Source organism: Protopterus annectens, chromosome 2.part1, assembly GCF_019279795.1.
Source record: "Protopterus annectens isolate FY-2018-M chromosome 2.part1, PAN1.0, whole genome shotgun sequence".
In the NCBI taxonomy this organism is placed as follows: Eukaryota; Metazoa; Chordata; order Ceratodontiformes; family Protopteridae; genus Protopterus; species Protopterus annectens.
Genome location: NC_056729.1, coordinates 1,129,545,127 through 1,129,570,688, shown reverse-complemented (window position 1 = coordinate 1,129,570,688; position 25,562 = coordinate 1,129,545,127).

Here is a 25,562-nt window from a genome sequence, read left to right as displayed (position 1 = left end):
CAGTTGATGGAGGGGAAGCCCTTGTGGTTTATGTAGACCCTAGGAAGCAACGTGGTGCACATACGGCAGCTGCTCAGCTGAAAAATCCACAATACTAAGACAAAATAGCTAGCAGAAATGGTGGAGTACAAAATGACTTTAATACAATAAAGACTTAGGTAGAGGGTGGTATACCCTACTACCTATCCATCCAAACTGGTTTTGGTTGCAATAGCTTTCTTCAGTGGAGATAGTGAAATACATAATAACCATTTACATACACAGATTTATATATAATGACATAAAGGCAGTACATTGGTCAATTAAAGTTGGTCATTAAGACCAGGTGGAAATAAAGCCCCTAATTTGATGATCCATTTGCGTTCCTTGAAATTCAGTAAATTGTGCCAAATGGTGCTTTGATGTGGATGTGCGTGCAGTCTGTCACACCCAGTACCTCCAGGTATTCTGCTACATGGTGAAAGAGGCACATATTGCTAGTCTGATCCTCTACTCACGGGTGTTGGGGAAGTAAATGTGCTCACCAGCATGTGGTAGGATGGCATCCAGGAACTGGTGGATTACCCTGGATGCAGATGCCTGGGAGACCCCCCCATGATGTCCCCAGTAGGTCTTTGGAAAGTACCTGTAGCTAGTATACTTAAGGCAACATGTACCTTGGTATCCACTGGGATGGGTTCCCCTCTGTTGGCTCTGAGTCTGAGTTGAGGCCAGCATAGCTCGATGATTTGCTGCAGTATGTCTCTGTCCACTCTGTCGTGCTCTACTATCTCCAGATGATGTAGACCCTGGTAAGTCACCATGAGTCTGAGCACTCTTCTCCTCCTCCTCCTCGGTCTGTGGCAGTTGTCAGCATTATCCTCCTCACCTCCCTCAGCCTCTAGCATGTACTGATGGATCAAAGCAATGGCAGCCCCTAACATTTTTCTGGTTAAAATTCCCCCACATGTACACCAATGGTGTTTCCATAGTTTATACTGTTGTGCTGCAGATGCTGCCTGTATGATTGGTTGACTATGATGCATTCCATCTGCTAGCTATGTAATTTGTACTTGATTGCTTTTATTCTGCTATTTAGCTTTTTTTTCCTACCTTTTTTCCCTTCCCATTTCCTCCTCTTTTAAACCCTGAGGCACGCCGCGCAAACCTGGTTCCCAAATGTAAACAGTCCTGCTATTTCCATTTTTGTTTGTTTGTTTTAGACCCGGTGCACACCATGGAAACCCTTTTAGCTAATGTAAACACTGAGAATTGGCCCTCCATGGACGTGAACATACTCTTCATTTCATGGAATAAATCAATACAGCCTCAGACACACCCCCTTGCTTAGCTGGGCTTAGATAAGCTTATCTGGGAGCCATGGAGCTCCAATGTGCTTACACCAAGCATGACACATCCACTTTTCATGTCTGCTGCTGCTCCTGCTTACACCACTGCCTTATAGCACCTACACTGTTAGGTGCAGTTTGGCACTTAGAAACTTTTTGTGATTCAGTAAAATTCCCTCATTTGCATACCCCACTGCCTTAAACCCTAGTTACTGCACTACACCAGAGTATTTCCCCTTACCAACCACTGTTTCCTTGTATTGTTTTGATTCTGCATGCCATAGACTATAATGGAAAAATGCAGATTTCACTTAAAAATGCCTTTTCAACTTTTTTTTTTTTTAATATTTTTGGCACGATCCCATTTGCTCCCCACTGCCCTATGCTTAAAAGGCCAAGATCAGCCAAAAAAAATAAACTTTTATTTTTGTAAAATTGAAACACTTTTCCATGCCAATGGACATATATTTGGCCATTGGCATGCCTAAAGATTATAATACATTCTTTTGTTTGAGCTGTCATGCCTCCATTTTGATTTTTGCAAAGATGCATTTGTCTAGTAGCTGAATACATTTCTGCCGGTAACACTATTCCTGCAAGGATGTCTGCCTGCTTACTGAATCACTAATTCACCTCATTTGCATGTTTTTTCCCAGCAAATGAGGTAATTAGCATTATTCAGTGGTTTCCATGCAAGAATAGTGCTGCCGAGCTCGTGCACGTCCCCATGCTTGTTTATTGGATCGCTCGGCAGCCATATTCTGTGCAGGAGTGGCTATACTATTCTTACACTCTGTGTAAGCTTTATTAAATCCCAGGGAAAGTATAGCCATTTCAAAAAGTTTCTTGTGCTGTGTACATTTATTTACAGAGTGCCGCCATTTCAGAGTGTTTCTTACACTGTTCAGAGTTGTTTCACAAAGTACAGGCATTTTGAAGGGTTTTTGTGCTGTGTACACTTTATTTGCAAAGTGCATTCATCTCGAGGTGTTTTAACTCTGAACTTCTGCTGTGTACAGTTTATTCACAAAGTATAGTCATTTCAAAGTATTTCTTACACTGATAAGGAGTGGTTTCACAAAGTACAGTGATTTCAGAATGTTCATGTGCTACGGAGATTTATTTGGCAAAGTGCAGTTATTTCAAAGAGTTTGTTGTACTATTGTACTATCACAAGTACTGGCATAAAGTTTTGGCATATATATTTATGTGTGTAGGTTTGTACATAACTTCAGGCACCTTCACTACTGTGGGTTGATATGGCAGAGTCATTTCACAGACCCAGTCTACTTGTGTTTTATCATAATGTAACAAAGAATTGGAGAGTATTCGAGCAGGAATATGATATTTTCATACAAGCAGCTTTTTCTGACAAAGATGCATGTACAAGGGCATTTATTTTGCTTAACTTAGCTGGGTCAGAGGCTATTGAAAGAGAGCGTTCATTTTTGTATGCACCAGAAGTGTATGCAGGAGAGGGGGAAACTGCCATATTGTGGTACCGGCTGATTCAAGGGAGGACCCTGAGTGCTTAAAATGCAAATTTAGAGAAATGTGCAACCCCAAGTCAAATGTTATATTACATAGGCACTTAGTTTATACAAGAAACCAAAAGCCAGGTGAAACCTTTGCAGCTTATATCACTGACTTGAGAAATAAGGCAAAAACATGCAAATTTGGTGACTTGACAGATTAATTAATAAAGGACAGGCTTGTGTGTGGTGTTAGTAGTACTGCAGTGAGAAAGATTTTGCTTCCTGACAGTGACTTTATGTTAAGCAAAGCCATAGAAATTTGTCAAATCCATGAGCTCACAGAAAGGCACACAAGTATGCTTACAAGTGATAATAGCATGGTTTTAACAGCCTCCTGAGCAAACGTAGACAGCATGCAACACATGGCAAGCAGAATCAGGCCTAAGTACATGGCAGCAGCATCCCCTGCAGGTCAGCAGGGAAAACTTGTAGCTTTCTAGCAAGTTCTAAGACTAGCTCAGTAAAAATGGCATATTCAGTGCAGTATAAGAGTGAGTCAGCAAAACCCAAGTCAAGTCTTATTGTTAACTGTTGTAATTGTGGTGCCAATCATGAGTCTAAAAGAGAGAAGTGCTTAGCATTTGGTCAGCAATGCCACAAGTGTAAAAAATGGAACCATTTTCAAAAGTTTTTTGAATCAAGCAATCCTCATTCAGTTATTAAGAAAGGTTACTCAAAAAAGCAAGTTGATCATGTAGAAAGCTGCAACCCTACTTTCTATGTAGATGGTGTATTAGTGGTTGGTGAAAAGGTTAGTGCAGTAGATTTGTTGCAAAGAATGATGAAGGATTTTGTACTGTCCTGATCAATGGTAAACCCACAGAGCTCAAAGCAGGCACTAATTTGAAGTGTAATGTAATGTCAGCAGAAACATTTACTAAAGTGAGAGCTGGTGAGCAACTTAATTTGGTCAATTGTGCGAAGCTTGTTGCTTATGGAGGTGATGAGATTCAGATCAAAGGCTCAGTAGTGCTTTCATGCTATTTGGCTGGGAAAAGTTACATCTTGCAATTTTATGTAGTCTGAAGACCTGTGTAGTCATTATTAGGTCTCAGAGACAGTTTGAGAATGAAACTGCTTTCTTTTACCAAAGAAGTATATCATGTAAGTACATATCCCAGTTCCAGCATGCATAGTGACGCTATTCTCTCAGAGTATGCTGATGTTCTCAACTACAAGGTAGACAAATTCCAATTGTGTACTCCATGAAAGTAGACCCAGAGGTCAGTCCAGTGGTCATACCAACTAGGAGAGCTATGCAGGAGAAAGTCAAGGTCCAGTTAGACAAAATGGTGCAGCAAGGTGTTATTTGTCCAGTCACAGAGCCAACTGAATGGGTGTCTTCCATGGTAGCTGCTCATAAAAAAATACAGATGAAATCAGCATATTCACTGACCCAAGAGACTTGAACAAGGGATTAAAAAGACATCATCATCCTATGTGTACAGTCGAGGAGAGTGCTGCCATTATGCCAAATGCCACAGTTTTTTTCTGTCTTAGATGCAAAGAGTTCATTTTGGCAAGTAATGCTTGATCACACTTCACTACTGATTACATTCAGTACCCCATTTGATAGATACAGATTCCTCAGGATGCCTTTTGCAATAAATTCTGCTGGTGAAGTCTTTCAGTGTGCAATGCAGCAAATTTTTTCAGGCTACTCATGTGCAATAATAGTTGATTAGTTGATGATTTACTATTTGGAGGGAATGTGAAGCAGAGCATGACAGAAACTTCAGGAAAGTTTTGGACAGAGTGAGTGAAGTTAATTTAAAGCTCAGTCCTCTGAAATGTAAATTCAGACTTCCAAAAGTTACTTATGTAGTTCATTAATTTACCAGTACAGGCTTATGACCAGATCCTTCCAAGCAAGCAGCCATTCCTGAGATGCCAGCTCCAGACAATGTCTAAGCTTTACAGCATTTTCTTGGTATGATTAACTATTTAGGCAAATTTATCCCTGACTTTAGTGAGTTATCAGCACCTTTGAGAGAGCTAACATGCAAAAATGTTGCACAGTCATGGTTAGAACAACACCAGAGAGCATTTGACAACCTCAAACAGCAAATTGCTAACCCACCTACATTAAGATACTATTATGTCCCCAAGCCAGTAGTTTTTTCCTGTAATGTTTCAAAGTTCGGTCTTGGTGCAGTTATTCTTCAAGAGGGCAGACATGTTGCCTACACATCTAGAACTCTTACCTAAACTGAGATGCAGTATGCTCAAATTGAGAAGGAATTTTTGGCAATTGTGTTTGCATGTTTGAAGTTCCATGATTATATTTATGGCTGAGCTAGCCAGATAAAAACTGACCATCAACCTCTAGTCACTATTTTAAAGAGGACTATGCATTCCGCTCCAGCATGACTGCAAAGAATGATGCTCAAATTGCAAAAGTACAATTTCAAAATGGTGTATCCAAAAGGTAGACTTCTTTATCTGGCTGACAATGTTCATAATGAAGAACATGTCTCAGTATCCATTCCCATTCATGATGATGTCCCAGTTGTCCCAAAAGTTGAACATTCCTTGAAAACAGTCCCCTTGCTAGTTCCAACTCTGACGTTTATGTTACATGATCAGGTCATATTTTCAGACATAGTGTAAAATACACAGCAACCTGGACATGATTGTTTTATATGTGTCTGATTTTGTATGATTGCATGTCAAAGAATTAGTTCTGTATAATTACATGTCAAAAGATCCTTTCTGTAAATTGCATGTCATTGAATACTGTTATTTCCTGTATAGACGATTTCTCAAAGAGGGAGGATGTAGATCAGAGTGTAGGTATGTAGCTTTAAGAAGCATTTCCAGATGTAAGCACGTGCATATAAATAGTGAACACGTGCAAGCAGCAGTGCCATTTTGAGAGAACAGCCAGACTGTTAACATGTGTGAGTGTAGTAGTCAGTCTGTTTATAAGTTTATTTAAGTTTAAGTTACAAAGCCTCATTCCTGATGCATTTGTGTGTAATAAATCTGCTTGAACTGAACCCACGAATGTTCTTCTGTTTTATCCTGACCAGACGAGTGACAATCTCCTTCATTTTCTGTCTCACTCTGCACTACCATTTCATTAAGTAAATCATCCCACAACTATCCCACCTTGGGAATTGTAATTATACATCCACCATTTGCTGACTCATCTCCATCAGATTTCTTTGAAACCATTCCTCAGAATCCTGCACACTTTCTCTGGTCTTGATATTTGCTTTCTCCTCCATTTTATTCACCACTCCATCATCTTCTCTCTCCACTTGTCTCCATGTTTCTCCAGGCCACCTCTGTACCTGGAATGGAAAGAGGAAGTGCTTCTCCAAAATGGGTCTCACTGACAACAGTGATGATTAGGGGAAGTTCCCTAATACCCTAGTCAATTTTTTTTTCTTGTATAAATACCATCTCAGGTCTCTGCTAGCAGGACTAACCCAGTCAAAAAAGGATAAAGAAATAATAGCTGTATGGAAAGACAAGCATTAAGGTTTTAAAGTAATTTTGCTTTTAAACTGCCTGTTCATACTGCCTATGCACAGTGGTTTACAATTTTTAAATATTAAAATATGCAGGTTTCAAGATGCACTGTTATGATTTCTTATTACCTATTATAATATACTTTATCATCACTGCTGTTTGAATGCCATGGAGAAAAAGAGGTAGTGAATAAACTAAAATATGCTGCCGCCGTTAAAGTTATTCATGTAAAAATTGCTTCATTGCTTATTTGTTCAAGATAACTATATTATTTGAATGTGACTGAGATGGCTGAAGGCTATTATACTAGCCTCAATACCAGCTGGCTTGTAAAGAATGCAGTACATCTTAAGAGGTAATGTCCCTCATCATTCAAGACAGTGATATGCATATTCAAATGGGGTCCACAGAATGGATGTAGAAATATTCAGAGTATGAAATACGTGAAATGTGTGCATATGCATATCACCCATTTTAGAGTCCAGCTCTATATACATCAGCACTCTCCCAAATAGTGTCTCTTTGTATGTATGTATAAATATATATATATATATATATATAGAGAGAGAGAGAGAGAGAGAGAGACATCTCTCTCTCTCTCTCTTATATACATATATATATATATATATATATGAGTGCTGGTGAATATACCGTGTGTAGTGACAGTTGTCAAGTTGACAGCATACGGTCAACTAGGCAGTTCATCAACAGGTGAGTGAGATCCCACAAATTCAGATGTACGGAAAATTGCCCTTGTCTTGTGTTTATGACATAAATAAATATATATATATATATATATATATATATATATATATATATATATATATATATAATGTGCATTTATTTATAGCAGGGGGTGTGGGTTGCAGAGAATATCCCCCCAGCAAAAACATCTTTTAATTCATTTAAAAAAATGTTTGCATGCTCCAGGGCTGTTTCTCAGTGCATGTGCATCACTGTGTCAACTTCTGTGTTTTCGACCTTCTGATGTTGATGTTTGTGCACTCAGCTTTGGGTGTTTTCATTTTATATATATATGTTTTAAATATTTTTCTCTTCCACTCAAGTTAAACATTCTTCTCATTTCATGGACAGTCTTCTCACTGTCCCTAGTCCCTCTTCTGAATTGGGAACTATGGGAACTACATTGGACTATAAACTAATAGCCTTCTCCCCTGTGCAGAGCATAAGCTAGGTCAGTTGGCACAATGGGCAATCACAATATCAATGCTACCTGTTCAACCTAAGGTTGAACACCAAAAAAAGTCACAAACCAACGTTAACAGAAAAAGTGATGAAGACAGAGCTATTGTGTTTCTATGTAACAACTCTTTCACAGTCTGAAACACCTTTTCAAAAATTGTAGCAGAGAGCTGTACAACTTCCTTCATAAGTTTTATAATAAGTGCACACACACACACACACACACACACACACACACACACACACACACACACACACACGCACACACGCACACACACACACACACACACTGCAAGAAAATCATTTAAGTATCCACAATTCAGTTTACAGATACATAAATAACTAAACTTGTGCCTAGCCACCCAAAAAATCTGATTACATTAGTGATTTGCAGGGTCCATTCATACCCTTCTACAGTGCTGATTTTGCACTCTAACAGCTTGTGTCCAGGGCATCTGCCCCCTTTTCCCTGCCATAACTTTGATTTTGCTGTAGAGTTTCTGATCATTCTGTTTAAATGACATTCTTAACTTTATGTAGTCTAGATACCAAGCTCTCTAGAAGGGTATTTAATATTTAAGATGTATATATAGACAAATTTCATAGCAATTTGGCATATCAGTACCATGTCCATAACCACTGTATACAGAATTAGTTATCTTGTCCAGACTGACAAGTTTCCATCCCTAAGGCATATCACATTACAATCATACTGCTATTTGCCATGCACCAAGTATCATTGATAAACTTCACAAAACCTCACTTAGACCAGACACTGAACAAAATCCAGAAGAACGTCATATAATTTTATATCAGTATTATGCAATTTTATTCTACAGCAAGAAGGAATTAGCTTGTGAATCAAGTGTCTTCAGCTACAGGACAAGTATTGCTTTGAGGCTTTCAGGTGTGTCCCCACCAATAAACAAAGCAGTAGTCAAGCGGAAGTCCTTCAAAACAGTGCAGGATACCAGGTCTGAGAGTATCACTTTCAGAAGTTACACAATGAAATTTTCATTCGCTGACACATCACAAATAAAATATAGCCACAGTTTTCAGATGACATTCACTTACTGCAGCTTTCCCTTTTCAAATCTGTCATACAGCTATTAATTTGTGTTCAAATTCAGCCAGGAATTCTTAACAAGGAATGCTACAGTCACTAAGTAGAATACTATGGATCAGACCACATACATTTAATGCTTGCAGTATCTCATCATACTGCACTAGAGTGTTAGTAATCCAACTATCTGGTATGGGAATAGAGCACTCAATCATCTGTGCTAAAAACAAGTGTGCTACCTGGTGCACCACTGACACTGAACATGGACAACAGGATTCACGTACGCTCCATGCAAGAAGAAGCTCTTCTTGCATGGAGAAGTCCGTGTCCATGTAGAGCAGCAGTGCACCTTTAATATTAATGAAGGCATGCTACTGTAGTACTACACAGACATGGAGCTGTGTACGAGCATGGGGGGGGGGTCTGAGAGAAGAGCTCTCACAATATAAATGCCCCCTGCACGGACGTCTGCAGCAGCAAGAGTGTTTTATCCATGGACACTACGTTAGTGTCCATGGATAAAAAAGAAAGTTTGCACAAGCACAATGCCCCTAGTATGTAAGCAAATATGCAAACACTGTCCTATTCATGCCCCCATCAAATGTTACCCCAGAATGTGTGCAGGGCAAAGCCAATGCAAAGCCTTTGTCAGTCCCCTAATGTTTACACAGCCCCCCACAGATAATGGTGCAGAAAGAATGTCCCTACCTTAGCAAAATAATTAAAACACACATGTTAAATTTATTTTATATTAGTCCCCATCTGCAATAAAGTATAAAGTGTAGCAACAAACTAAACAGCCCTTGAATGCAGGACCCCATACACTATAGTCACAAGTACTTAATCACTAAGCCATTACAGGAGTAGCACATTATGATGTTTTCCTAACATATCATGCACTCTGATTACTTAACATTAATGAAAAAAAAGTCGGTCCCCAATCTTGGGCCCAGTACCCCATACACCATAGTTAAAGCACTTAACCATTAAGCTATATCAGACATGCCATTTAGTGATGTTTTTCCTAACATATCATGCAGTCTGGTTATTAAACCTTAATGGAAAAAAAATGTCAGTCCCAAGTGTTTATCCCAGGAGCCCATACACCATCGTCAAAGCATTTCACCACTAAGCTATGTGAGATGTACAACTTTATGATGTTTTCCTAACATATCATGCAGCCTGGTTATTAAACATTAATGGAAAAAAATGCCAACCCCAAGTGTTTAACCCAAAAGCCCATACACCAGTCAAAGCACTTAACCACTAAGCTATGTGAGATGTTGAATGCTATGATGTTTTCCTAACATATCATGCAATCTGGTTATTAAACATTAATGGAAATAAAACCATCAGTACCAAGTGTTTTGATGCTTTCCTAACATATCATGCAATCTGGTTATTAAACATTAATGGAAATAAAACCATCAGTCCCAAGTTTTTAAACAAGGAACCTATACACCATAGTCAAAGTACCTAACCACTAAGCCATTGGAGGCATAGAATAGCATGATGTTTTACCTACCATATCATGCAGTCTGGTCATTTCAATTAATGGAAAAGAAATGTCAGCCCCAACACTTGGGCCCCATACGCCATAGTCAAAGCATGTAACCACTAAGCCACTGGAGACGTAGAATGGCATGCTGTTTACCTAAAATATCATGCAGTCTGGTTATTTAAATTAATGGAAAAATATGTCAATCCTAAGTCTCAAGCCCAGGACACTGGACACCGTTGTCAAAATACTCAACCACTAAGCCATTTGAGGCATAGAATATCATGATGTTGTACCTACCAAATCATGCAGTCTGCATATTTAACATTAATGGAAATAAACTGTCACTCCAGTCATTAACCCAGAACCCTGTATGGCACAGTTGCAACCCCATACCAGTACACCATCTGAGCTGTACAAGTCACTGTTACTTTTCCAAAGTTATCATGCAATACAGGTATACAACCACCATGTGAAAGCTCTGTAGAATCAATCATGTATTGCATATAGACATATTTATGGAAACATATATACCTAAAATATATAATCATATAAATATATGACTGAAGGCATATATATATATATATATATATATATATATATATATATATATATATATATATATATATATATATATATATATAAATAGATAGATGTATATGGGATCTGGACACATGCTCGATTAGCATATGTCCGAATCACAAAACATTGAACACACATACACGAAAGCGCTTAACATTGACAAGCGCTTCTGTGTATGTGTGCCTGTTTCGTAGATTGGACTACAGTGCGGATAAGGGAAAATTCCCTTTTCCCCACTGTAGTGCGATCTCGGAGTGAGAATAATAAAGTAGGGGTGTGGGGGGTGCAGGGGGGGCAAAGCTCCCCTGCCGAAATGTAGATTTTTTTTTTGAACTACACATACACAGAAGCGCTTTTCAATGTTAAGCGCTTTTGTGTATGTGTGTTCGATGTTTTGTGATTCGGACATATGCTAGCCGAGCATGTGTCCTAGACCCATATATATATATATATATATATATATATATATATATATATATATATCTATATATCTATATATATATATATATATATATATATATCTATATATATATATATATGCATACATATATATGTATAGATATTTTACAAAATATATATGTGTACTCACAATACATGCAGTGCATAACTCAGAAACATAACTATCAACATCAAACTGAAAGAAATATGTAAAAAATGTCTGTACAAAGGGAGAGAAATGGGGCACATATAGGGACATATGTAGAAAATAGCTGTCAAAACTAAACAGTTGTAGTGCAAAAGGGTGCATGTCAGCAGAACTGTCTGAAGGATACATGGCTGGAAAAGGATCTGTTATGTTATTATTCACTGACATAAATCCTGGGATCATCACAGTGATTTAGCAGACAAATACAAATAAACTGTGGAACTGAACCAATGTATGGTCCATACACCTGGACATTTGGCAAACAACCTGGCAGTGGAGAGGTATGCTCAGAGCCCTTTAGTGCAATGAATCTGGAACAAGCCAGACAAAGTGTGTGGACAAAGGCATGACAATATAGAGATATCCAGATAATGTGAGTAGATAAGCTGAGGAAGTGGTTGTATAAATACTGTTACTGCTAACATAATATGAGACAAATATCACAAGTCTGGAACGCATGTTCTCTGTATAATGTAGTGAGCCCAATCCTCACATCATCCCACTGATGTGTCAGGAATACACAACAGTGATGGTGACACATGTAAGGTATTGGGCAGAAAGGGTATCATTCCCCACTGATGAATCATAGAAACATGCACTAAGCTAGGCCCAACACCTATATCTCTAGTTGGGCTGCAAACTGGCTCACAGATAGAACCCACACTGTGAAAGTAGCTGTCTCCAAGTCAGACTGGTGACCAGTCATGAGTGGAGTCCCACAGGGTTCGGTCCTGGGTCCTCTCCTGTTTGGTATCTACTACTCTGATGTCCAGGCCAACATGAAGGGACTGTGGCTGACAAAGTTTGCAGACAAATGAAAGTTTGGGGCTATAATTAACTCCCCAAGTGATGTTGACATCATATAGAAATGCCTCAATGAGACCAATGACTGGTGTCAGAACCATGGCCTGAAGATCAATGCCAAATAATGTGTCATCATCCCCCTTGGTAAATTCAAAGTTCCCTTGAATTACCACATTGATGGTAGTCCACTAAACACAGATGGTGTTATAACAGATCTGGGAACAGAGGTTAACAGCAACCTCTGTTTTGACCACCACATTGTCACTGTGGTCAGAAAGTCCTGCTATGTGGCACATCTCATTACTAAGGGTTTTGCATCCAGGAAGTAAGAAGTCATTGTCTCCCTCTGCTCTCCCCTCATTAGGCCAATCATCGAGTATAATGCCCCATTTGGCATGTACCTCACTAGACACCTGCAACAACCAGAGAGGGTGCAAATAAACTTTACAAAGAGGACCCTAGCCCTAAACACTTGTCCCATATGGACATACTCAGACAAATCCAAATAGTCTCTGCCTCATATTGCCTACTTAGAGGTGATTGCAGCTTGACATACAAAGCCATGTGTGACCCAGCTATGTTAGAAATCCTACATCTAAAGAAATCCCAATCCCTCCGCATCACATGCTCCAGAGACCTTAACCTCATTACCGCAATCAACAGTACATGCAATAGGGACAGGTTCATAACCTACAGACTGCCCAAGCTATGGAATAGACTTCTCATACATGTCAAGCAGAGCACCTCACTGGCCCTCTTCAAGAGAAATCTAGATGAGTGGAATGAAATAGGAGATTCACCCTGGGGATCACTCGAGTGGCTCTACCTGACAGAGGCACTAGGGACTACGGTTGGGAGGCATGATGATAGGGTAATCCTATGGGCTAGGCTTGTAAAGGCTCCAGGCCCATTAGCCTAGTACACACCTATGCCTCTCTCCCTCTACATGCACACACACACACACACACACACACACACACACACACACACACACACACACACACACACACACACACACACACATATATATATATATATATATATATATATGGATCCCTATCACAACACTGACATGCCACAAACCCGACACTCAAAACAACGACACCAAAACACCGAAAACGCACAAAACCGACAACTCACAAAACCGAACACCATAACACTGACACACAAAATGTAAACTACACATAACACACAACTATACATGCACTAACCCTAACCCAAACCCTAACCCTAAGGTCCGACACTACCGCACACTTACCCTACCTGCACCCTAACCCTAACTCACTTAACCTGCCACTAAACCTACATTCTGTCACTATCGCACACTTACCCTACCCGCACCCTAACCCTAACTCACTTAACTCGCCACTACACCTAAAGTCCGTCACTACTGCACACTTACCTTTCCCGCACCCTAACCCTAAATCCCACATTATCTCACACTTACCTGTCCGCTCCCTAACGCTAAATCCCTCACTATCGCACACTTACCTGTCCGCTCCCTAATGCTAAATCCCTCACTAGCACACACTTACCTGTCTGCTCCCTAACGCTAAATCCCTCACTATCGCACACTTACTGACTCCCGCTCACATGTTACCCATGTCGGTGTTTCGGCTGTCGGGATTTCACATTGTCGATCATCTGTCTCGTCGGTCTTCTCGTGTCGGTCTTCTTAGCGTCGGTGTTTCGGCGTGTCGATGAAGTCAAGGGGACCCATATATATATATATATATATATATATATATATATATATATATATATATATATATATATATATATATATATATATATATATATATATATATATATATATATATATATATATATATAGATATATATATATATATATATATATATGCATGTATATAGATATGGGAACACTACACAATCTCGAAAGTTTGAAATCTCGAATTTCAAACTATTGAGACCAGAGTGCCGAAACCCCACAATACCGAAAGATCAGAAGCACGAATTTCAAAATCACGATGATTGGAGATGTTGAAATTCGTGGTTCTGGTATTGCCGTTTGTGAATGGGTAGGTGGAAGGTAGGGTAAGTATTTTTTTGTGTGTGTGGGTTATGGGGGTTGTAGTGTGTGTGTAAGTGTGTTTTGTAAATGTGATGTGTGTATGCGAGGGGAATGGTGGTGTGTGGTGTTTTTTTCATGTGTGTCTCTGTAGTGCGACCTTGGAGTTAGAATATTTAAGTAAGGGGGGTGTGGGGGGCTTACCCCCCCTGCTTGTCTGTAGTGTAGGTTTGTTTGTTTGTGTTCTGGGGACAGTGTGTGAATGTTTATATGTGTGCTGTATGTTTGGTATTCTTTTCACGATTTTGAATTTTGCGGTTTTGGTTTTCCATTTTTTTGGTGTTTCGGGTCTTTGGTCTCGGTATTTTGGTCATCAAGAATCTGTGCGTTCGAGATTTAATAGGGATATGTGTATGTGTATCTATCTATATATATATATATATATATATATATATATATATATATATATATATATATATATATATATATATATATATATATAGATATATATAATGCTCCCAGCCCCCATTAAGGAAACCACCATAAAGAATGTCTGCATAGCCAACTTCATGCTACTTCAGATTGAAGTGGCTACCTTATTGACACCCATGCAGACGGTAAATAGAAGTATGATTGATGAATATTACACCAATGCACTGTATGAACAGATACACAAGTGCATGGATCATGCCATCCCAAATAGAACCAAGATGCTCTCTGACAAATAGAGGAAGCCAATCTGGTGGTCCCCTGCCATTAAGGAACTGTACAACAGAAGGATGAAACTGTTGAAATACTAGAGTAGACCCCCCATGATTGCAAGAACTCCCTTATCATCCTCAGAAGAAGATGACATCCTTCATAAAATCCACCAAAGCTGGGTACAAAAACAAGATTGCAACTGATTCTAAAGACATTCACAAAGTATTCTATAGTTATGTCAATAATCTCAATGGCAACACTCAGATCTGCCCTGAGTTACAGCACAATGACAGTAAATATACAGAACCAACTGATATTGCCAACAGCCTGGCAGATAGGGTTAGTGCTAACTTCACCCCCCTCTCACCCACTAAAGGGCCCATCTCATTGCTGCAGGAATGTAAAGCCCTTGTAATCATGGCCACACAGGTCAAAAACACATCCTCCAAAGCCAAGAATACAACATCCATGGGACCAGACAACATCCCATGCTGTGTTCAGCAGAAACCACAGAACTAACTGGTACCCCACCTAAGTACCATGTTCACTCATAGCCTCACTGCAGGCATTGTGCCTACTAAATGGCACATAGCGATGGTTATCCCACACCACAAGGGGGGATCCACCACAGATGCTGGAAACCACTGCCCCATCTGCCTGAGAAGCCTGATCTGCAAGGCCATGGAGTGTATCAGCATGGAACTAATAAACAATGACATTGGTAACCTCCAAACTGTTGACCTCACCCAGTTTGGGTTTGTGAAAGGTACATCACGTCTCCTACACCTGATTGTCTTTTTTGAAGCAGTCAGCAGAGCCAAGGATAAGGCCAAGGTAGTTCATGCAGCTGACCTAGACCTTGCCAAGGCCTTCAACAGCATCCCCCACTCTGGAATTATAGATAAACTCACTAAACTAGGCATACATACCAATGTCATGAGAGGGGTTGCCAGCTGGCTTATGGACAGAATCCACGCTGTGAAAGTAGCAGACTCCAAATCTGACCCCACACCAGTGACAAGTGGAGTACAACACAGTGCAGTCCTAGGTCCTCTTCTGTTTGACACCTACTTCTCTGAAGTTCAGGCTAACACAGTGGGTCTATGGCTGACAACGTTCACAGATGACTGCAGACTGGGAGCCATTATTGAATCCTGTAAAGATGTGGGCATTCTACAAAATGGCCTCACTGACACAGATGCCTGATGTCAAAGCCATTGCCTCAAGCTTAACACCAAGGAATGCATTTTCATCCTCTTTGGGTAAAACTCTGTGCCCATGAACTACCACATATATGCTAGTATACTTAACACTGGAAAAGTGATGAGACCTAGGGACACAAGTGGATAGTAGTCTCTCCTTTGATAACCACATTGCCACAGTACTCGGGAAATCCTTCTATGTGGCACATCACTTCACAACAGGTGTGTCATCCAGAACAAAGGAGAGTATTGTTCCCTCTAATCATCCCATATTAGACCTATTATACAGTACAATGGCATGCTTGGTATGTACCTCATAAGACATCTACAACAACTGGAAAGTCCACAGACTTACCTCACAAACAGGATCACTGGCCTCAAACAGATGCCCTACACAAACTGCCTCAAAATACACCAGCTTTAAGACATTCCATATCGCCTATTTAGAGCTGATCTGTGCCTAACATACACAGCCATGTCAAACCCAGAGCTGTTGGGCATGCTACACGTAAATAAATCTCAGTCCCTCCAAAACACATGCTCCAGGGAGCTAAAGATTGTCACCAGAATAGACAGAACATGCTGGTGGGATAGATTACTGTCCATAACACTTCCTATACTCTGGAACAAACTACCCATGTATGTGAAACACAGCTCCTCATTAGCCCTCTTTAAGATAAATAGTGACATTTGGATGGTAAGTAGGAAACCCACCCTGTGATTCACCTGTGTGTGACTGCTCAACAGGGGCACCTGACATTATTTGACTTGTGTGTCAAAAGCCAGGGGATCTTGTTGGCTAGGCTTATATAGGCCCTAGGGCCAATAGTCTAGTATCTACCTATGCACATATATATATACACAAACACACACACACACACACACACACATATATATATATATATATATATATATATATATATATATATATATATATATATATATATATATATATATGTAGTCATATAACATGCAGTGCAGACATACCTCAGAATCATACATAGCAACCTTTTAGTGCAAGACTAATGAACAAAGGCTGTACAAAGGATGGGAAATGGGCCACATATATGGACAGAATCAGAATATTGCTGTCACAACTGAACAGTTGCACAGCAACAGGGACTGTATCAGCAGAACTGTAGGAATGATATGGGGATGGGAATTGACATGTATGTCAGTCTTCACTGATATAATTCCTTGCATCAAAATAGTGTTACCAAGAGAAATGCAAAGAAGCTGTGTAACAGTAACAATGTATGGGCCAAACACCTGGACAGTCTTCTTCAAAAAGCCTGGCAGTGGAGAGGTATGCTCACAACCCTGTAGTGCAATGAATCTGGAACAAGCCAGACAAAGTGTGTGGGGGGGGCAGGCATGACAGTAGAGACATATCCAAATGATGTGAGTAGATAAGCTGAGAAGGTTGTTGTAGTAACATTGTTCCTGCTAACATATATTGACAGAAATATCATCATAATGCATTTTATAGTGAATGCCTGGAAGCTAAAAGAAAGCACCACCTTAACAGATACAAACATACATCATCTAAGGGTTATGCTACTGTGCTGTGGAGATGCTATACATTACTATTGAAGGCTCTGTGGTTGTCTCCACTATCTGCTGCAATCATGTTGTCATAGGCACCTTTACAGGTGTTGAGGAGAGATCACAATCTTTGGTTGAGGCTGATAAAGGAGTATTTCCAGACTTGGGATATCACCTTATTCCACATGAAGTTCCTCCTTCTGTTGTAGGGTTTCTTTATAGCAGGGGACCACCAGATTGGCTTCCTTATTTCTGAGGAGATCATCTTGGTTGTATTGTGTATGACGAGATCTATGCATTTCTGTGTGTGTTCGTACAGTGCATTGGTGTAAGATTCTGTGGTCATGCAACTAATCTTCATCTCCATGGGTGCCATTCAGCAAGCCACCAATGTTTGTATGTGCCCAAAGTTAGCTTTGGAGAAGATTTCATGGTGGTTACATTTATTGGCGGTGGGAGGGATGTGGAATTCCAATGTGATTAATTTGTGGTTAGTAACTAACCAGGGAGGAGTTGACTACTGGTGTAGAGCAACATTCACCCATGTTAGTAATGACCCGGTCAAGGATGTGGATACCTCTAGTGGGAGTAAACATTAGCATGTCCAGGGCATTGGAATCAATGAATCCCAGAAAGCATTGGCCAAGTGTTTTGGTACATGAGTAGTTTTTCCAGTTAATTGTGGGGTAGTTGATGTTGGCCAGTATGAGAGTGTTAGGTTGTAACCTAATATTCCCCAGGGTGCTTAGGAATGGGGTGTGTGAGTCTCGGGCCATGTTTATGGACCTACAGCAGGCTATGACCTGTATTGCTGTCTTAGCCAATGTTAACTGCACCTGAAGTATCTCAGATGCATTATGTTATGCTAACAGTCTGGAGATGTGCGCATCTGTTATGAATATTGAAACACCCCACCCTTGCAGCTGCAGTCCAACTTCAGGGCCACGCAGGTGTCGAATGAGTGATAGCCTGGTAGTGCAGGTATGCTTCCTGCTGTCTTGAACCAGTTCCCTGTTACAGCACAAATGTCGATGTTATCCATTTTAAAGAGTGCTTTGAGTGAATGCATTGTTAAATATAGACCTCTAGTGTTGAGGAACATGATCCTCAGATTACATTTGTTTGTAGCTGTTACAGTGTTAATGTGGTCTGTGGAACACTGCCTAAAAAACTATAGGCATAGCAAGAGCCTTGGCCAGTATCTGGAAGCCCAGGGGTGACAGATGCAGAACAACTGTGGCAAAGGATCATGGTCTGTCAAGCATGTCATCCCAGGTGCACAGATAGTGGAACCCCGTAATATGATACCAGAGATGTAGCCAATTGCTGTGAACAATCATTTTCAGCTTGTACTGTCTGGGTGATGGTAGGGTGCTGCTCAGGGCTAGGGTCATACCTGTCTGGGCTACATAGTCAGCAGGCTCCTCCATGTCTGTTTCCATATAGTCCGGGGAGGTACGTCTCAGGACATTCACACCCCCGTGTACAATGACAGAGTCATATGTGTACCTGTTGTTGGGGGACCTCAGTGTGTGTGTTATGTAGTGGATCCTGGTGCCAACAGCCAGCTGACTATCACATTCTCCTTTTTCAACCTAGTGAGTGGGACATCACTGTTCCTTACTATCAGGTCAACTATGCCTATTGTTTTGGCCATGCTGTTTTGCCTTAGGCAATTTGGTTGAGTGGCACACTATTTTGGAGACATATGCATCTTGTGATTAGTGTTGTGTGGAGGTGGTGGAGTGCATGTCTGCCTTGGAGGTCTCTGCTGTTTGTGCAGCTTTTTATTGAGAGCCTCCACAAAGGTGGGTGTGTGGTTTGTGTTTCTATATGAAGGCAATGCTGGTGTGTGTTCTGGAAGGCTACATGTTCCATGTAGTGTGGTGCAAGTGTTTACCATCTCCTCTTGACCAAATATTCTGGTCTTGGCTTGGGATTGTGTGGCTTCCAATTTGGATGTATAGGTGCATCTCTTGCAAGTCTGAGTGTAGACAGGTAAGAGGTGAGGGTTGTCAGTGTAGATGAGGCAGTTGTGACATTGCCTCAGGATGGCCAAGCCCAGCAGGTTAATAGGTGAAAGCATAGGGAACTGACCTGTAGACATGCCTGGAGGGGTGGCCATTAATAATAATTACTGGAGCTGTTTCGTCATAGAACATTTAGTGTTGTTACCACATTTGTGTGGTAAAATACTTGCTACAAGACATCTGTTAAAGTGCTAAAGTAATGCGCTATTCAAAGTGCAGAAGAGGAGAGAACTAGCATATCTAAGTGACACATTAAAGAGCAGACTTGGGCAACACTCAGAAGCTAACATACAGTCCTGGATACAGCAATTCTGAATCTGGGCTAGACTACTTACAGGAAAGGTAACTAATTAGCATTATTGTAATAGCCAAATGTCTGGTATATTATATGTGTCTCCACGTAGTGTAGCTGGTGTATAATGGATGTGTGAGTGCATATCACATGTCCCACCACCCATGTATACACATATCTCATACAGTATACTCACACCCCTTGCTACTGTAATGACAGCCAGCACATATAGGCATGTTATGTAAAGGAAATAATATACACCTGGCCTGCAACAAAATATACAGCCCTTGAACCTGTACACAATAGTCAAAGCATATAACCACTAAGCCATCTGATCTGTACTGTTTTATGATGTTCTCAACCTTAGCATGCAGTGCAGTCGGTTTATCATAGGGAAGGAAGACTGTGGAATCAGTACTGATTTAGTTGTCAATAACTTGCATCACTGTCAGAGCCAAGAGCACTTTAGTACAATGCTGGACCATGCCAGATGAAGTGGGGGGACCAGTCTATGGACATACAAACACATTGGTAATGATACAAAGGGACCCATGGCACTGACATCTGCTGCCACCCCCTACACAGAACTACTAATAAATACACAGTACACTGCTACAAAATCAAGATATGCCATACACAATGGCCAGATGTACACTGACCTCTTAGCAATATAACTAAAATGACTGAGGATAGTAAAACAACAGACAACCAGCCATCGATACACACAAATGTTTTAATGTGTTTTGCCGTCAAGTATTACAACTTTACAAAACATAATTGCCTGAAATACAGGAAGCAATTGACACTTAATTATGTATGTTCTTAAACAGCCTCCACTTACACTCCTCAGTTAACCCCTAGGGGATACAGTATCAAATGATACAATGTAAATTGATTGTTCACATAACAATGGTTCTAAATGTTTGATGAAACTGGGAAACAGATCTTTTCCGAAAAAGTACATTGTAACACACTACAGTCCCCATGGTGAAATGTATGACAAGTAACAGCTATAGAACGTTTGTCCATGTAATAACTAACATCTCTCACATGTTCTAACAGACTGATTCTAAGCCATGTCCTACTATTCCTCAGACCCACCTCTTGACTGTACAGGGTTCTACATGCTGTCCAGCCTTTGCACTCATATGTATGGCCCCTACCTCCCTTAATGTGTCTTATTCCACAACATCACTGGGATAATAGCAGGAATGTCAGCACTACATACTGATAGACCATACCAGTCAATCTTCTACTGCATGACAACTGGACAAAGCCTGTCATATAAATGGAGGTCAGAGGTCCAAACACAGGGCCATATTTGATATTTTGCTGTTGAGAAAGTTGGTAGTGTTACAGGGTTGGTTGCAACATCTCTATTCTGAGGGATATGAAGTCAGAAACACGTATGAATGTTGTCATTTAATGGCAGCAATGACCAGAGTATGCCACTGATTTGCCAATGGCAACACCTGTTTGGGTAACACACAAAACATAACAGACAAATCTCTGGCCATTATGTGGATAGGCCTACAGTTCAGAGGTATGCAGACACATAACTTTGTTAGACTGACATCCATGCAGAAGGAGCATGTACACACAAAGCCTGTGAAACTAGCAGTATTCACACCATATAACAGCAATACTCACATTTGGTCCCTAAGTCTTAACCTTCTCCGCCATTTAGTTGGCCTGTCTCCACAAGTCTTGTTGTAAGAGTTATTCCCACCTGCTGTGTGTAACACTCAGTAGCCATAGACCTCCAGGATGTGTTCCTCACAGCCAAGGTAAAGGGACAATGCCCACATCAAGTACTCAATTATAGGAGTGTTTTGCCATGACACTGGCTATTGGAAGAACTACTCTGCATGCACTTAACAAGTGGGGAACACCAATTGGTGCACAGGCCATCACCTGGTCAAGAGCATTACCTACAAAGGGCATGCAAATACCTATTCCAATCATATGTCTACCAGCACTCCATGTTGGGAAACAGAAGGACATGAAACAACCTGCTGATACAACTCGGTGCAATGTGAAATAACACAAAAATGTATGTGAAACAAGTCAGACTATAAGTGAATGTAGTATGTTTTTTCTAATAATGGAAAATAGGATTTTGACAGATTTATGTCTGAGCAAGACTTATTGTAGTGATGACCTGCTAAACAGCACCTATGGCCATAGCATCTGCCTCTCTCTGCTGTGACATGGAACACAGCTCCAGACACTAACTCACCCTGGGAAAGGACAGCTCGCACATGATAAACACTGGAGTCTCTGTCAAACAATACTGACTGTGCCACTGCTAGGCCAGCTACATGGATATTTTACATATCCATATGCTACCTGTGAATATGAGTATGATACACATGTTTGTTGTGTAAATCTATGAGAACTATATAGTATGTATACACCTTCCTTAGCCAGAGAACTGGCAGATTCCACACATGTGGATGGACAGAGGTGCTCATAGGTGGACTGCTGCCCATCATGGCCCTGCCACAAGTGCCACAACAGGTGCCACCAGACACATGTTTTGGACTGTCATGGAGGCACAGGCACATAGCAAATCTAACACTGGACATATTCTCAGGGTCACAAATGCAACTCTTCATGCTATGTGTGGCAATATCCTTGATCTTGGAGATGCCCACCATTATGCTGAGGTCAGAGATAGACGGTTGGGTGAGATGGTGGCAATCGTCAACTGTGAGATATCTGTGCCACAGAATGTGGAGGGACTTAGGCATCAGCCACATGGATGTAGGACAGCACATGTGCTCGGAGTACAATGGTGTAAAACTGTAAACCATGGCCACATTTGTCACTCAAACACACACAGTCAGAATACTGATCTCACACACACAAACATACACACTTGGCACAACTGAGATTAGAAACACTACCTACCTAGGTCTTGCTATTCAAGTGCTCTGCATTTATTGCACATGCAACAGAGAAAATAGGGTGGAGTGTGCTCCACAATCCCTCTAAGGTGAATGACATCCACAGGCCTTGCACAGTATGGCAATGGGAGATATCCTGGGTGGGAATGGCCAGGAAATACTATCATCTACAGAAATATGCACAATGACCAACATAGATATAGCCATACACACATTTGCCACACCTGCGGTTAGCAACCCTGCCTATCTCGTCATTGAGTCCATACTGTTACAGAGTTTTGGCACACAGCACATGCCTTATTGGGCTGAAGCGTCTTATCAGTTACCTGTATGGTTGATGGTGACAGCAGTCCTCATACAGTGGACCTTGGGACATGTACTGGGAGTACCATGGTGTAAACATATTACACCCAGCACCCCACCCACATTGCATATAGTACTCACTCATACCCATGATAATGCTATGACAAATTCACAATCACAAATTTACAGGAATGAAATGCAAACCTTTGCCTGCCTATGTAATTATTGCTATTACACTGATATGCATTTATCGCACATGCCATGGATCTAGTAGGGTGAAGATTGTTCCATGGCTCTCCTAAGGTGAGCAACATCACCACCCTTGTAATGTTTGGCACTGTGCAGAATATTTGGAGAATGGGGCCTCAGAATGCTGTCTCCTAAAAATATGCACACTCGCACACACTTGCAAATACATACACACACACATATACTCACATATGCCAGGACCCATAGGGTAAACCACACCTGTCTACTCATTGGTAGAACAGTGTTATGCTGGTACTGCAAGCTCAAGGTAGTCCATAGGGTGAAGGGTGTCACAAGGTACCTTTACAGTGCACTACAGCAGCAGCCCTTTCTAAGTATAGCATGGGGGTGTAGTGAGTGAGAAGGTCCTCAAAGTATTTTCAACAACAAGTTTACAAACTCACTAACACTGTTATGCTCAGTAATGCACACAGATACATTTGTCAGTACTGAGATCCATTGGTGAAGGTGTCCCTGGGTGTGTACCAGGCTAATGTCCATGGAGAAATAAGAAGAGTAGGGCATGTGAGTACACTGGTATCATGGCACCTGACATTTGTCAGCATGCCATCTATCGACTACTGCAACTTGAGTGATCCCCAGGGTGACAGTTATATTCACCATCCACTCATCTGGATTTCTCTTGAAGAGAGCCAGTGAGGTTCTTTGATTGACATGTACACAACATATTTTGCATAATGTGGCCATTGTCTGGGTTATGGACCTGTCCCCAAGCATGTTCTGTTGAATGTGGTAATGCAGTTGAGGTATCCATGGCATGTGGTTCATACATATTGTGGTTTCCTTGTTGTGGCATTTATAACACAGCTGGGCAGATATGGCATTGTCAATCAAGCAGGGATTGCCTGTAAGTAGCCAAGATGTGACCGGGAACACCTGGAGGTTTTGGTCTCTTTCCATATCAGACAGTTGTTTCATGCCTAGGGTCATACATGTCAGGTACACTTGCAACCTACCCAGCTGTTGAAGGTGTCTACTGAGTTACATGGCAAATGGGCCACTGGACCTGCTGATTGGTCTAATGAGTGGGGAGTAGAGGGAGACATTGACCTCATCATTCCTGGCTGACACACCCTTAGTTATGCAATGTGGCACATGGAAAGACTTCCTGTCCACAGTGGCAGTGTGGTGATCAGAAGAGAGGTTGCTGTCAAGCTGTGTTCACAAACCTCCTATAAGGACATCTGTCTCCATTGGACTGCCACCAATGTGGTCATTTGTGGACACCACATTGATTCAACAGGGGATTGAGGCACATTTCTTGACATTGAGACTAAGAGCAGTGTTCTGACAACAAGTGGAGCTGTCAGTGGCAACTTTATGCAGGGTGTTAACATAATGTGGGGATGTAAGCAGACCCCCCAATTAGCAATTGTCTGCAAATATTGTTAACCACAGTTCACTCTTGTTTGGCTAGATATTATAGCCACACACAACACACAAGCCTGGACACAGGACAAGAACCTGTGGTACTCCACACATGACTGTTTGGCAATCTGACACCACTCATGACTATTTTGTTGTCTGACATGTAGTCCACTGCTTTCACACTGTGATATCCATCTGTGATCCCATTTGCAGACCACTTAGTGACATAGGGATTAATGAATAGATGAGTGTGTTTGCCTATGATTCCTGTGTATGGAATTGTATCACAGGACTACAAGGGCCACATATCCTGTTTTGGACTCCATATTATTCTATAGTAATATCACATAACAAACAGATTATAGGACTGAAGAGTGCCCACATCTACCACAAAAGCAGGCCCTGTACAGTGGACATTTGGTAATTTGCTGGGTGTATCACACAAAAGTGTAGCAAAACCCACTCCCCAATGGATATGGATCACACTGTTAATGATACAACCTCAGACAGACACACACACACTTGCCAGGACCCAGCTTCAATCCACGACCTAACTAGTTTACTGCACTATAGTATTGCACATTTATCAGATGCACCACAACACTTACATAGGTGAGTACTGTCCAAAGATATCTTTAAAGGTGAGTGACATCAGCAGCAGGGATAAAGGAGGGGAAATGGAAGTGTAGTGAGTGCCAATGGGCTCAAAATCATGCCTCTATAACTACAGATACTCTCATGCAAACACTTTTACATTTGCCAGGACTGAGATTAGA